This window comes from Zonotrichia leucophrys, chromosome 6 (genome assembly GCF_028769735.1).
Source record: "Zonotrichia leucophrys gambelii isolate GWCS_2022_RI chromosome 6, RI_Zleu_2.0, whole genome shotgun sequence".
Lineage (NCBI taxonomy): Eukaryota > Metazoa > Chordata > Aves > Passeriformes > Passerellidae > Zonotrichia > Zonotrichia leucophrys.
In genome coordinates this window covers 25,862,954-25,878,745 of record NC_088176.1, presented here as the reverse complement: position 1 = coordinate 25,878,745, position 15,792 = coordinate 25,862,954, and the positions used below count along the sequence as shown (strand labels likewise).

The 15,792-nt window shown below is 43.0% G+C and overlaps 1 protein-coding gene across 1 annotated transcript in view; it reads right to left on the bottom strand.

Annotated features, from left to right (window-relative positions):
* Positions 1 to 14,202, bottom strand: part of GHITM (growth hormone inducible transmembrane protein) — a 69,648-nt gene extending 55,446 nt beyond the window's left edge. The window contains exon 1 of the mRNA XM_064716685.1: positions 14,128 to 14,202. The gene's annotated coding sequence lies outside the window, so the exon portion shown is untranslated. The remainder of the gene's footprint in view (positions 1 to 14,127) is intronic.
* Between the last annotated feature and the right edge of the window lie 1,590 nt (positions 14,203 to 15,792).

Sequence of the window (15,792 nt, the reverse complement as noted above, 5' to 3'; positions counted from 1 at the left end):
GCTGTCCTAAAATGGTCCTTCTTAGAAATGAATTTGAAGATATGAAAACAGAATTCCTTCTTAAATATGAACTTGAATCAAAGATGTCTTCAAGGAAAAAAAAAAAAACCAAAAAAAACCCAACAAACAACCTAGGAAAAAAAAAAACAGAACTAAAAAGACCATTATTCACCTGGAAGGAAAAACTGAGAAAAAAAATCCCAGGTCCTCCACAGACTGAGTTGTTTGAGCTGGTGCAGTAAAGGAGCCAGGTGTTAGTACAGCCACTTTGCAGAGGGACAGTGGAACAGTCAATAGACAGACCGACCTCTCCATGAAGGCAAGCAGTCAGAAACTAAAGGCATGTTTTCACCCCTTCCTAGAACCATTAGGAGAAACACACTCTTCACTTGTCCTCTTCTGTGATTATTTTAGAACATGATAGTTCTTTGATTATTTTAGAACATGATAGCTATAACATCAGCTTTTTTCCAGATGTCCATTTCATCATATTTGCCATATTAAATATTCAATTATGTCTCTTTTAATTTTCTTTTCAGTAATGGGCTGTGTTCTGCTGTTTAATAGCATTCTGATTAAGGAACCAACCATCCTCTTGCCTACATTTCATTTCTCACATTCCTTAATCTAGATTTAGTGTGTGTGGGAGTCCAAGTAAGTGCTACCACTCCTTTGATAATCAGCAATTTGTTATCACATTAGGGGTGGCCAAAGTATTCAAGCTAAGAGCTGCTACTAACCTAAATTTAAGCAGAAGGCATATTATTGAATTACAAGGAAGAGGCAATGGATAGCTATAAAGGAAAGTAAACAATATGATCTCCTCAAAATCAATTATTAATATTTTGAGGAGTGAGGAAGACAGACCACTTGCAGCTGCCAGAACAGAGGGGGCTGTAACAGATTTACTAAAATACATTTAGACATGAGGAAGAACTACACAGAAAAATGAAGGATGTCAGATGACCTAAGGGGGGAAAAGAAAAATATCCAGTCCCCCATCCTCCTTCTCACACAAAAATCCCTCAAACCCTAGCAAAAAAAAAAACCCTCCCAAAGACAAAAAATCCTCCAACAACTACCAGAACAAAAATCTGGACTCATGGATTTTCTGCAGAGAAGGTGCAGAGGCAGGACTGGATCTGCTGTAATGTGCTGCTATGCTGAAGCCATCTGGGGACCTGAGCCAGCACCAAATTAGCAAAGGGAATTTCTGTGCTTCTGGTTTAAAAGCTTTAAATTGCACTAGACTCTGTGTTGTACTAAACAGCCACTCAATCTCAGGTGACAGCAAATGCACACCATGTCTGAAATGCTTTTAATATGGCAGTGCCCCTCTGCCCGTGCCAGAGTGAAGATCAGAGTTGTTTTGCTTAGTCCATGAAGTCTTTCCTATGGGAAGGAAGAATTCATGAAGGATTCATGGTGATCCATTCTGAGTGTTATTTGCTCATTTTTTTATGCCAGGGTAACATAAATGGCACTAAGTTTACAAACACAACTGTTATCAGCTCAAATCTCTGCTGGGGATGCAATACAAATTTGATTTCTCTGGGTTCTGCCACAGAACTCAGCCTGTGATCACAAAGGCAGCCCTCAGAGGACCCTTCTGTGACAAGGCACTAAATGCTGTAATGAAGTGGGAGACAGGGAAATCCTTGACCCTAATGCTTAGATACAAACAGTGCAGTTTTTCCTTAATGTCAGAATCAACATTCACATTTGCCCATCCCACGTTTGTCTATCTGCAGGTGCAAAATCATATTAATCTTTGCTCAAATTCTCATGTCATTTTAAATTGAACAATGATCTGAATTAATCAGCTGCCTGCATGAACTGTGCATGACACAGACATCCTTTGTAAATGGTGGTTTTGTGACAACAGTTCCTCTCCTGACTTTCCTTCTGACTGTTCACCTGACAAGATCACTTAGCTGAGGCTTTAGGGAAATAGGGCAATGTTTTCATAGAAGCACACACACCTGTCATTTCAAAATCCTGCCACGTGGAGAGAGCTGGACTTTAAAACAAGCACTAAAAGTGAAGTTACACCACATGCTGCTCCAGGCAAACTTGAATCAGCAGCCAAGCTGGCAATCTCCCAGTGCCACTGCCTTGCTGGTGTCCCCTGGATGGCAGGGGTGCCATGTGTGCCCTGGGACAGGGCACTGAGCAGCAAATTGTACAGCTCACAGGTGTGTGCCACACACACACTCCTGCACTGCAATCCAGTGACTCCCTGAAGCCTTGCAGTTAAACCAGGGCATTTAGGAGAAGTGTGCTCCAAAGTCCCCCCTCTCACTCCTCTGTTTGAGAATGTAAAGCACTGAGGTGTAATTGTGATGGCACTTCTAGATGATTTAACACTGGATGAGGTAAAACACACCAAGCTTTTCTGTGGAGGACAAACTGGCTTAGTCTGTAACACACAGCATCGCTTTCCCCTCTAATTTCTAGGAACACATGAGAAACAAAAGGAAAAAAGATTTAAAATCCTTAGCCATTGTCAGTTTATTGTGTGGAACAAAGGCAAAACAAAGCCTATGTTGTGCAGAAATGTGAATGAAATGCTCCAGAGAAAGACAAAACCAAGTGCCTGTTGTATCCTCCTTCCCTGCAGACTGACTCAGTGCCTGCTGTCCTCTGTGGACAATCCATCAGGCAGCCCCAGTCCCGCCTCCACGAGGATCCGCTCTCTCCTCAGCCTGTCATCTCCTCAGCAAATGAGCGACAGAGGCTTCAGCAGGAACCACCTGGGGCCATGGATGCTCAGGATGTAATGAACCTGACAGCAAGCAGCTGCACAGGCTGCAGCCATATATTTTGATAGCACGTAAAACACAAGGTGAATTGCCTGGGATGGCTCACAAGGCATTTTACCAGCCAAAACTTCATTAAGCATTAGAAAGAAAAACAAGAAAAACTTAAAAAAATCAACCGCAAACTAACCCAAGAAAGCTAAACTAAAACAAGAACGAGTAAACCACCCCAAAAAACATCCAAATCCCTGTCACCCTAAAACCTAGAATAAAATCCACTCTCCACAGATTATTTTAAAATACCACCAAAATTTTGTCCAATAACATCAATTTTCCTCCTTCTTCCTCTGGAGAAATCAGCAAGAAAAACGTGCTTATCATGAGATGAATTTTTATAACCAGGATTCACAGTAATTATGAAGTAGTTTTCCCAAGTGACTCAAATCTTCCAGGCTAAAACCTGAATGAGGTGGACACTCACATCTTAAAACCTACTAAGCCAGCCAGTTAGAAATCAATCTGGTACACAGCAGCTAAACAGCATAAATGAAGGTCTAATCCAAAGCCACTGATTTTTTCTTCATGGTTTTAACAGATTTGGGAACAACTGATTACCATAAGTCCCCAATCCTGCAATTATACCTTGGCCGAGGTCTGTCTCCATAGCTCCAATGTCAAGCCTGCTGCTGGGTAGTATTTTAGAAGTCTGACTAGGAGTTTGTAACTTAGACAAATCTTTATTGTAACCAAGGGATTAGTGAAGACTTTGTGTGGAAGTGAAAGGGATCTGTGCCCCAGTCCCTCCTTGCCTGTCCGTGGAAGAGCAGACTGCACTGCTCTGTTGCGTTGCATGCAATGATCTCCAAATGGAATTTCTTTCATTAAGCGTCTGATGCCCTTAAAATTGGCAGAAAATTGGAAGTTTCCTTTAATTTATACCTGTTCTATGATGTCTCCACACACAATCCACATAACTTTATTGGCAATGAATGTGTGAGCATTCCAGAGCAGCAGAACCTCAAATACTTCCATCTTCACCTTTACTTCTCACCCTTACTTCTATTGCACTGGATTAGAGTTGAGAAAGGTACATGTCTAGTTCAAAATCTTTTGGTATGGAGTCCCTAAAAATTGAGTTATTATTACAATTTTACTCTCTTTTTTTGGTACATGCATGTCCCTGTAAGAGGATGGAACGGTACTTGTGGTATTAATTTCTTAATTTTCAAAAATGCCATGCTGAGGATGGGAGAGCATTCCTCTTTGCTTCTTTGACTCCATATGGAAGCTTCTCCAGAGGACTCAAATATGCCATGCCAGATGGATTTATTTCAGCAATGGACCCTTGCCATAAACTGTCTGTCAGTGTAAGCCCTGAAAAGCCCAGAACTGAGCTGTTGTGAGTGAGAGGTCTTCTCCTGTTATTTTTGTTGATCCATAGATAACTATTACCACAAATAGGCAATGTTGAATTGTCCAAAAGGTTAATGTCACTCATTATCTTTCAGGTCTACATTACAGATGATTTCTAGATAATTGATAAAAGTGATGAGATTGTTACAAGTCTGCTTGAAACTCTCTTCCCTCAAAAAACTCTCCCTAAATTTTTCAGTCTTTGCTATCCATATTTGATCCTACTTCTCTTTTGATCTAAAGTACTGGCACCAATTGTTAGAAGATAATTCTTTTTTGCAGTTTTTTTGTGAAAGGAGCATTTTTTGTCTTTGTTAGCCAGGCTGACAGAAATGCCTCTAGACTGGTTTTAATTTGCTTAATTACATAACTTGTCTGGATTTTATAGCATGGCTTTAAGGGAACAGAGAGCCTGGGGAAAAACCCAGAGTGGACAGCAGCTGTGAAAACTCTCATTGACTACTGGTGTGTCTTATCCCTCCACTGTTTCTCCTGGCAGTCCCTCATCCTTCTGGCTCCTTTTATGCCTTGTACATGAGCCTGGCAGCAGCACTGCCAATTAGTGGAGATTAGCAGACCTTCTAACACATAGGTTTCAGTGAAAGAAAGAAAAAAATTAGATATATGTAAATCAACCAAGAGTTAGCATCTAGCCTGCACTTTCTTTTTCACATCTTATTGTGCACCATAAATAACCGCCTATACTTACATTCTGCTGCTCAGCAACAACTTGCAACTCACTGTGGTCTTGCAGCCAGCTGTGTCAATGCTTTTGTGCAATTCTCCAAGTGAGATGTCCAAATACCCATTTTGAAAGCCTCCATCACCCTTCCCTCTCCTCTCGACACCCTCATTGCCCCCACACCTCCTGGTGCATTGTGCATACACAGATCTGCCTCCTTTCACAGATCTTCACACGAGCCCTTGACAAATTAATCAGTGCCTTGTCCTCTCTGCACAAGTGCCTGTCAACAAAGCAGATGGTGCTGTCCCTTACAACACCTTGTCTCTCACATCTCCTTCTCTGCCTGTGTCCTGCAGTTTTCTGACAGGAGCTGCTGCATGGCTTTATATAGATACTTAATGGTATTGAAGGGAACAGACAATGCCCAGGGCATTGCTTATCTGGTCACAGAGGTAGTTGCAAGTAGATGAATGAACAGAAATGCATCAAAACTCAATCCTGAAAAACTCTGAGGATGATTAAATAGTCAGTTGGCACAGGAAAATGTCCCCTGGGACACACAATTTGCGAAGACTGGAGAGCGCCCATGGTCCCTACTCAGGCAGGTTTGACTTGTACAAGAGGGAAGTGTCACCCTTCCCTGAAATAGTCTATAATTTTGTAACTGAATCTTGGAAATCTGGAGATGACAAAAGCATCTAAAGCATCTAAATGACCTTGTGGTTTCTATGATTTTCCCTTGCTTTCCCCCCTATTCCCCAAAACAGAATGAGAACAGAGAAATGAAAACAAAACCATAAATTATTCCAACAGCTAAACTCTCCCTTCCCTGGTATTGCTTTTTCCAATACACCCCTAACTCCAGTTTCCAGTTTTAAACTTTTAAAATGGAATTTATTAATGTCAGATTTCATTTGGAAGAGTCATTCCAATTAATACTAGCAAATATCAGCAGTTCACCTCACCCTTCCTCCCTGTTTTGATCTGCTGTTGTGTAACAGACACTTGGACTTTGGTGGAAGCTGCTGGAAAAAGAAATGAGTCCCTTTGATGCAGAATACTTAATCCAAACCCACACATGAAGTCCTCACAGAATCACAGAGAACCCTCAGTTGAAAAAAACCCCTCCATTGAGACCACCCACTCTACATCAGCCAGCACCAGCTTGTTACGCTGGTATCAGACATCAGAGCCATCAAAGAACTGTGTAGGAAAAATTCATTGCTAATACTCAGCTTGGGCTGATGAATCAATATCTGTGATAAGATCAGTGTCATCCATGAATGGGATTTCTACTGTGGCAAGCATTAACAAGAAGCTGAGAAATGGTGCTGTGAGCTCAGTGTGTCACTGAAACACCCACAGCACATCACTGAGTGAGGAAGAACTGACTTCACCATCTCTTCCATGTGAATTTGGATGCAAGAGGGGCTATTTCATGTACAAAGCAAACATCCATTTAATGTGCAGATTTTGCTACAGCCTCACTGCCTATATAGACAGGGCTTCAGCCCTCTTTCCTTGCTCAGGGCTTCTGGCTCTGGCATTTCTGAGCTTCCTGATCCTGGGGGACACTGATATAGCCAACCAGGGTGAAATGGGACCCAGCCTGCTGATCTAATGACTGTGGTCCTCAGGATTATTGCCACATACAAAGGCTTTTCAGCAAACTGAGCAAAAGTAAACTCTGGAGTGACAAAACTGGGATAGAGAGCCAGAAACAGCCCTGGAAAGTCTGGGAGGCTGCTCTTGTGACCAGAGAAAAATCAGGTGCAATGCCAAGCCCTGCCTGTGGAAAGGCTTCTCTGCTATTAATATATACCAGTGGCTGCTGTCCCACATCTCAGCTCCTCCCTTAATAGCAGCAAAAACCTTATTTTATGGGGCTCCAGGTCACCTTTTTCTCCTTCTAACTAACAAGGTGCTGGCCTAGGCAGTTGGTTTTAGCTATGCATAGGACCAATCACCCTGGTGCTCCTTTTTCTGGAAGCAGCCTTCTGTTTGGGACTTTGAGAAGGGAGTAAAAAATGAAAGCTCAGGACAGGCTGCAAAACTTTTCAGTCATATTTGAAGTCTTAGCTCCTTTTCCTCTCCTGCTCAGCTAAAGCTGTGGAGTAAGTACAACACAAGACACCCAAGTCCTTGAGCAATGATCTCACTCGACTAGAAAGGCAAGAAGGAAACCCCAAAACTGCTGGCCTGTCAGTCTCACTTCAGTGCTTGGTAAAGTTATGGAGAAGATGATTCTGGGAGGTATTGAAAAACACCTGAAAGACAATGCAGCTATAGGTCACAGCCAGCATGGTTCACGAGAGGAAAGTGCTGCTGATCAAACCTGATTTCCTTAATGACAGGGTAACCCACAGACAGGGGAATGAGGTGCTGGAAAGCAGCACTGCAGAAAGGAAAGGGAGCTGGCTGATGGAAAGTTGAACATGATTCAGCAGTGCCCTGACAGCCAGGAGGGCCAGCCTGTCAGGAGGGTGGCAGGGTAGGTATTAGAAAATGATCTGCACCCAGAGAGTGGCTGGGCACTAGAAAAGGCTCCCCAGGGCAGTGGTCACAGGACCAAGCCTGACACAGTTCAAGAAGTGTTTGGAGAACACTCTCAGGGACATGGTGTGACTCTTGGGCATGGTGTTGTGCAGGGCCAGGAGCTGGACTTGGTAATTCTCGTGGGTCCCTTGCAACTCAGCATATTCTGTGGTTCTGTAATAATTCTTGAGCTCAATGAGATGGGAGTAGCTATTGCTAATCAGGGAGGGCAGTGGAGGGTATTTCCCATGGATAGCAGTGCTTTCCCTACAAATATGATACTCCTCCTCTGCAACTCATTTCTGCAGCCCAATTTTTCCCACACCTGTACCCCTCCTGCCCTTTCTGTTGTCTCTGAGAGTTTTGACACTGACTTATACAAGCAGATTTCACTTCACTCTTTCAGCAATCCCTGCAGTTCAAGAGGTTTGAAAGTCAGCCACAGTGTTAGACAGGAACAAATGCAAATGCCTAGGGCCAGACCTGTTTAGATTTCAGCAAAAATATAAATCACCTCTGATTCTGTTTTTATTTGCTGCCTTAAGCTAGTCATTAAAACACTGAAAACAATCTGGGTGCAATCATTTTCTTCTGATCCAGCTCCTTTCCCCCGTAATCAGCACTCCAGGAGAACATATGGGCTTCCTCTGTCACTTGGCCTCTGATTTACACCACAGTAAATCTCCTGGAGTCAACAGAATTCCCCAGGAGCCACACTTGGCCTCACTGCATGTGAGCAACTGCTGAAATTAAATGAGCACCTGTGTCACAAAGAAGTTGCCTTGTAGGACTGTTCCCCGAGGTGGGGAGGATGTGCCAGTGATGGGAGGGTGCACACAGCTCCACCCCACAGCCCCAGGGCACTGATGGCTGGGAGAGCTGACAATCCACTTCCCTGAGCAGCTCCTTACAGTCTCAAGTGGCCACCAAAAACCTGAACACATCTAGTCTGGGAAAAGGAACTTCAGGAGACTCTTTCAATTTTCAAGTGTGTGTCTGTTTGGATAGGGAAGGTTAAAGTTTCTCACAGTATCTTAAGCACAGAAGAAATTATCAGGAGACCAACAAAGCCAGAGAGCTTTGCAGAACTGCACTGTAGGTTTAAAATGCAGGTTAGTCAGAGCTGTCCCCAAGAACAGCTGTCTCATGTACTGGTGTTAATTCAGAAACCTGCACAGCTGCACAGTGGATCAGCTCAAATAGTCTCCGGCTGGGATTTCTGATAAGCTCCTCCTTCACAGTCAATTCCTACTCTGCTTTCCTGTTACCACAGGTTTATTTCTACTCCTACTGTTGGCAGACCCCACCAGATAAAAGAAGCTAAAAGGGTACAACCTTTCTCCCATCATCTGCATTCCCCATGCCACAGTCACTGAAGTTTTAGAGAAGTTGCATTTAGTGTTTTCTCTTGTCAAAACTTGTAGAGAAAAAAAAAATCACCGTGCTCTCCACTTGTAAAATGTGTACAGAGGTAGTGTGAATATTACACTCCACAGCATTTCCATATCAATCAGCTCCACTCAGAAACAAAATATTGTCTGAAGATGATACCTACCACTTTCTATTACTGACCCTTGCATTTTTAAACCTTCCAGGATAAAAGAAAAGCACCTTCCTAGAACTGCTAATCAGATGAAAGGAAGTTCATGAAACCTGAAATTTACTTCTGACAACAGATAAACAGTTCCTAGGAAAACAGAGCAAACCTAGAGACTTTTATGATAACTAGAAATGAAAATCTGGGATGTTTCCCCTTATTCCCACTGATTGGTTGGATGAATATATACCTTGCTTATCCCATGGCTGTTAGATCTGTGCCAGTGCCCAAGGGGAAACAGAACTACCCGTTCCTTGCTAAAGGAGTTGCCAGAACTTAGATCCAGTTTTGCATGTGTACAAAATTCATACACTCATGGTCTCAAGCAGCAGGACAGAAACAAGGATAAGAAATAACTCCCAGCATCCTGTGACCAACAGCAGGAGGAGCTCAGGGAATCTCTCACTGATCCCCGGATTGTGCTGAGGGTTTGGCATGGGAGCTGGACACATCCCAACAGATCCCACCCCTCAGAGGAAAGCAGGGCTGAGAAGGCAGCCATCACCCATCTTCCCAATCAGGTTCTTTCAGATGTATCACCTTGCTCTCCAGAGGTTGCTCTTTATGGTAACCCTTCAAATTGTGTGGGACCCTGGGAGTCTTACACAGCTCTTCACAGCTCCCCACCCCATCAAATAATCAGATCAGGCTTGTGGCACTTTCAGGTGGGTCAGAAAGTTGAGAAACTACAATCACAAGCTTACAGGCAGTAAACCCATGCACATTACTCATGGCTGAATTTCAGGATTAGTCATCTGTCATGGTTTGACACGGGCCCATTGCCAGGTGCCCACAAAAGCTGTTTGTTCACCCTACCCTGCCACAGCTGGGCAGAAAAGGAAAAAAACCAAACAAAGGGTTCCTGAGTTGAGATAAGGATGGGGAGAAAACACTGCAAGGGCAAAACAGCTCAACCGAAAGGTGTAAAGTGAATTTATTGCTAACAGAGTCAGAGGAGGATAATGAGAAGTAAAATAAGCTCTTAAAACACCTGTTCAGGGCAGAGAGGACACCAAATTGCACCATCTGAACCACATTGTATCAGAGGTAGCAAGGAAAACCGCTTAGAGGAGTCTGATCTCCTGAGCAGGACTTCTGAATATGTAAATCCACAGAGTTCCTTTGAACTCGATCAATGCTTATTGATATAAGAGAGAGAGCCAAGCTCCTCTCTCTCTAGGAGAAGGCCCTGATAACCACTTTTCCTCAAGGGAAACTAGTTTTACAAATGTTTACATGCTTAAGTTATTGTGACAGAGATTTGGTAAACTGTGAACAAAAGCTGATTTACTCAATCACCATTGCCCCTATTGACCTTATTGAAATATCCTCCTGGTGAAAATCAATTTTTCATTTTTAAACCAGAATACTTAAATATCATCCACATTGATTTAAACCTATCTCAAACTGCAGTGATGTTGCACTCAGAAAAAAATATGAGGCAGAAGTTATCCCTTCTGCAGTACGCATTCTCACACTGTGCAAGCATTTCTGACTGGGCAGGTTTTCCCATGGAAGGGCTTTTCCTCAGGAAGGCAAAGCAAATATTTGCTGGATAGCATATGCATTATCCTAGGGGATATTTAGCTTCAAAATGATGCCCTGCCATCTCTCTTGGGTAAAACTTACAGTTGTGGTAATGGAGGGTAATAAAGGCATGGAGCCCACAGCAGGGAGCTCTGTGAGCTGAGGGCACCGAGTGCCCTTCAGCCCCGGAGCTCCGCTGGCTCAGAGCCCAGAGCCAGCAGCAGCACGGAGGGCTCTGCCCAGCCTGCAGTCCCTGGACGGGCTCTGAGCACACCCAAGCCCTCTGCAGGCAGCAGGGCACAGAGACCACTCTCCAGCGCACCTACTTCAAAAAGAGTTGTCTTTAACACCTAGTTGAGTTTTTTAATTTGAAGCTATTTGTTATGTTTTTTAATGATACACCTAATGGTCCAGTATCTGTACTTTCTACCACATTAAGCAGGAAGTCACTGTGTTGAAACATATTAAAGTAGTGAGAAAAATATATAGATTTCAGGGCAAAAAATTAAAAATCTATTCTGTCATGCATTTTCCTTCTCTTCCTTCATTTAAAGATTTTACATGGTTGGTTACCATCTTACTGACTGCATGTGTTCACATCAAATAGGGAAAAAACCCTCCACCCAAATCTAAAAGGGAAGATTCCTTTTTCCCTTACTAATGGGACGGATATGTAAAATCCATGTGGACCAAGTCAGCCCACTGCATTCCCACATATCTGCAGCTTTATTGGCTTGTGAGCTGAAAACCAGGCAAAAGCTCTCAGCCAAGGAGCCTGCTGCTGCTGAGTGCCTTGGAGATATCACAAGTGAAAATGAGGCCTCTTGTCTTCATTCATTTCTAGTTAAATATGCAATATCTTATCTACCACAGGTAGCAGGGGAAGAACCACTGGCTCCCCAGGATAAAAACTTCTTTCATATTTGTAAGTATCCAGGAAAGGAACTGTTTTCTCAGTAAATTGTACAGCTATCTGTTGCTACAGAAAGGCTGGCTGCTTGTCTAAATACAAGGATATTAAAAGCAGGGATCACAGTGTAAAATGTGTATTAGAATAAGCAGAACATATCTGAGGGAGGAGTGTATCTATCAATCACATTAAAATACTGAAAATAAAAGCAATAAAGTTGGCAAAGCTGCTGCTTTGGTTTTATCACTTTGGACCCTACATCTGCCAAAAATGAGTTGAAGGAAAATGATAGTAATTGGTCACCTCAAGATTCCCTGAATTTACCCACTCTGGCCTTGGCAAGAGAACATTCCCACCAAGTCCGTGTAACAGCAGTAGTATTGGGTATTCCCAGCCCTGGAAGAAGCAATGGCTGACTGACATAACCCTTAAGATTGAATGAGGCAATCAGGAGAGCTGCTCTTTGCCAGAAAACAGCAACTTTTGTTCACCCTCCAAAACCTAGAACAGAAGCGCTAATTCATGAGAATCTGCTCTTTTGCCAGTTCTTTGCCTTTCTACATCAGCATGTCCCTCACCTCCCCCACTGAAAGTGGAAAATTAAATTTTAACCTACCGTTATTAAATCACCATTAAAAACTACTACTGAACTACTATTTGAGGCATATTTTTCAGAGTCCTCTTTCAAAAAAAAAAAACAAGCAAAATACCCAACCAAAAGCCAACCAAAAAATCCTCCAAAAAGTCAAATTTAACAGCTAACAAAAATAATACAGAAGAATCTAAGGATCTTTGACCCATTTCAGTCTGAGGGAATTAACTACCATATTTACTAACCTCCCTGTTCTCTAATCTCTGTGTAGTTGAAGACCCAGCCATGAAATAGAAGGATCAATAACAGCTGGTGTTAACAGACTTTGTAGTCACTGTGGGCATAGAAATATTAGCAGTCCCCCAAGGAAACTGCTGTTGTCACCCAGCCATGCATTTAGAGTCAGGTGTTTCAGAATTTCTGCAAAACCATTTGGATTGCTGGATAATTTTTTTAAGCAAAACTATGTTTTCTCTTAATTCCTATGAGATCTTTATGTACCTGTATTTAAGAATCCATTAACAGTACAGACAAAATAAGAAAATAGGTATTTTGACATAAGACAGAGTTGTGAAAGACATGTTCTCCATACAGTCAGCAGAAAACCTCCAAGTGAACAGAAGCCTTATTCTGGAACCCACTGATGTCCCTCTCTCCGTTGCAAGTCCTCACATTTTTCTGCATTTAGCTTTTCCCAGTTTTCCCAGCTGCACCAGACCAATGGCTCTCATGAGACCCAGCATAATCCAGCTCTGATTTTTTACAATACAACCAAATCCTCATTAATAAAGCCAGTAAAAAGGAAGACACTGTGCACTCTTCAAGTATATAGGTCTTCAAGGCAATTCTGTTTTAGGAGATTAATATGCAATCTGCTATTTTTTTTTTTTTTTAGGAATCAGTATTTACTTAAGAACAACAATAGCACTTCCAAGGCCTTTTAAGTTTATCATACCGCTGTGATGCTAATCTCTCTTAATGAAAATAAATTACTTCCACAAAGGATGAGTCTTTTGGGCATGATTCTGATTCTGTTTGCACTGCTTTATTCCAGCAGCTGCAGCTAATGGGGTCTCTGCTGATTTACACCCACCATCAGGATAAGCTTCTTTCCATTCACAGCAAGCACGGAGCATGTGGTGTTGCTGAAGCCCAAGTGATTTGAAATACAGCTGAGAGTACTCTCAGAGTCTTTCAGGTTTTTTGAACTTTTATATCATGCTGCTTCTGCTCACATAAGACAGAAAATGAAAGCACAGTGTACTTGTGTAGTGTAACTAAGCAACAAGGCACAGCAGGGAGGCTCAGTTATCTGCTGCTAATCATACCCCAGGGATATGAAGCTCATGAATTAAGGGCCATTTTAACATTTAGCATATTTCTCTTAATTTAAAGGTAAAAATAAATTATTTCTCTAAGCTGCTTTGATCCCTGGAAAATGTCTCCTGACATTAAATCCACTCCATCTGGCTCTCAGAGATTACTATACCACATACTTGCCACTCAAAACACTCAGTCCAGAGCACTAGGTGGTCCTCATCACTAACCCATTTCAAACATCCCAGTCCAGAGTCACCTCCTCCCAGACCTGGTCTCTGTACATCACTTCTGCAAGGCACAAGTCCTGGGCTAGCCCCAGGGAGCTCCTGGTGCTGGGCTGTAGGGCTGATGGAAGGCTACCTTCATGCCTTTCAAGTTTAAATGTCTCCAAGCAATAAATGAAACTAATTAAAATGCCAATATACAATTTATGACAGCCTGCTAAAAAGCTGCATTCCAGCTCTGTTGGGGATGGGAGCAGTCCAGAACTCCTGTAACAGGTTACATACCAGCATGTCTCTCTCCCACTAAAGCAGAGCAAACAAAAACACGCACAAGAGAGTGCAAATGTAGCCTGGGCTCCTTTTGGCTCAGTTCAAACAGTGCCATCCTAGCTTCCTATCACAAATGCTGAGACCACAGAGGCTCAGGGCAGTGATGGCCTCACTCAGTTCATGGCAGCATAAACAGAGCAGTGTCACACACACCATGGCTGCAGTGACAGCAACAAGCCTGAAACACTCAATCAGTGCCATTGTGCGTTGTCATCTTATTGCAAAAGTTCCATACCTTCTTGGTGATTTCTCACAGGCAGTTCCTCACAGCACTGACTCCTTCACAGCATGGTCAATAAACTCCAGCTCTCTCCTCACCCAGCTAACCCATCCTTTTATAGCACTCATCCTTATTGGACACAGCTGTGGCCTGTTAAGGGCAGGCCTGTTCCTAATCTTTGGTGATTGGTACAGCTGCAACTCCTCAGGGCTGAGATTGCCTTCTGCACTATCTTTATTTTCTTACATTCTATCCCCCCACAATTAATCAGAACTTGTACTTAGCCATTTGGGGGGCAAACATATCTTTTGAAAACTGTTTCAGTTTTTACTTTATCCTGCCTCAAGGCAGGGGCTAAATGAGCTGGTTAACACCTATGTTCACCCAGTAGGTTGTTTTATGTATTTTGGTTTACTCAGTCTGTTCTAGTCAGAGGAAGTCATCCCAGTAAGGTGGCCTGAAAAAGCACAGAGACAACACCAGTGTTGTGTGTAGGATCAGTGATCAAGGTTCCTCAGTTGGCTGGACACAAGCTGCAGCAGATGGCAGCTCTGTGGAATGGAAGTTTAATCTTTGAGCTCAGACATTAGAGACAGGACTGCCTACTGCTGGGCACAGGCTTACACATGCAGCCAAAGGTTTGTTACACAAGCAATGCCAGAAGGCAATTATCACAATTAGGTGATCTTTTTGACCCATTTTAAATGGACTAATAGCAGGGATTATTATCAGCTTGTATCTTGTTCCAGCAATGATCTAGATCCCCCTGTACACTAAGGATTCAGCACAAGCTGTGCAGGCATAGAGATAATTTTTTTCTAGTTTGTCACAGTGCTGAGCTAAGGAAGAGGAACAGGGGACTGCAGGTAAGGAACAAAGGCACAATCCCAGGCCCAGGGGTGACCAAGGCTCACAAATCAATGGCAGAGCTCTCTGCAAGGGCTCTTTGTTTTCATGACTGTAGAAGTAATGGTAATAACAGCAGTTCATGGCTGCTGCTTCATCTCCTTGCACAATTTCATGGCATATGGAAAAAGGCAAGGGAACAGAGCAGTGCATAATTATCCTTCTCAATTCTAGCACTGCCCTCCTGGGCAAAGGCTGAATCTCAGTGCTGGGAGGCTGGCTTTTTTCTTAGCAGTGGATACCCTGGAAGTGAAGACACTCAGAAGCGCAAAACTGAGCTCATTTGAACCAAGAGGGAAAATGAACTGCTGCACTTAGAACTGGCTGCTAAAAAAAAAAGAAGAAAAATTAAAAAAAAAAAAGAAAAATAAAAAGGATGAAATCAGGTTTCCTCTTGGAGAATGACACAGGAAAACACTTAAACATTTCCCAGAGGAACCGGGAGAGCGGATACTGTTGCTCCTGCAGTGCCCCATGCAGAATTAACCACTAGAGGTTTGTCAACACCATCTCTGCCCTCACCCTTGTGTCTCACCTCTCTCTCCAGCACACCACAGCTCCTGCTCATCACCACAAGGTGCTCCAAAAAAAGGGTTAATGCTCTCTGGAGCCTCAGGACAGAAAGTTCAGCTTTCTCCTTTGCCATTGCTGCACACAGGGCTATTACTGGGCCCCTCCTTTAGGCTGAGAGTGCACTAGAACTTGCTAATCCACTGACTGCCATTAAATCAGGCTGAATGGAAGATCAGCCAGTAAATCAAGAGGAAGATCTTG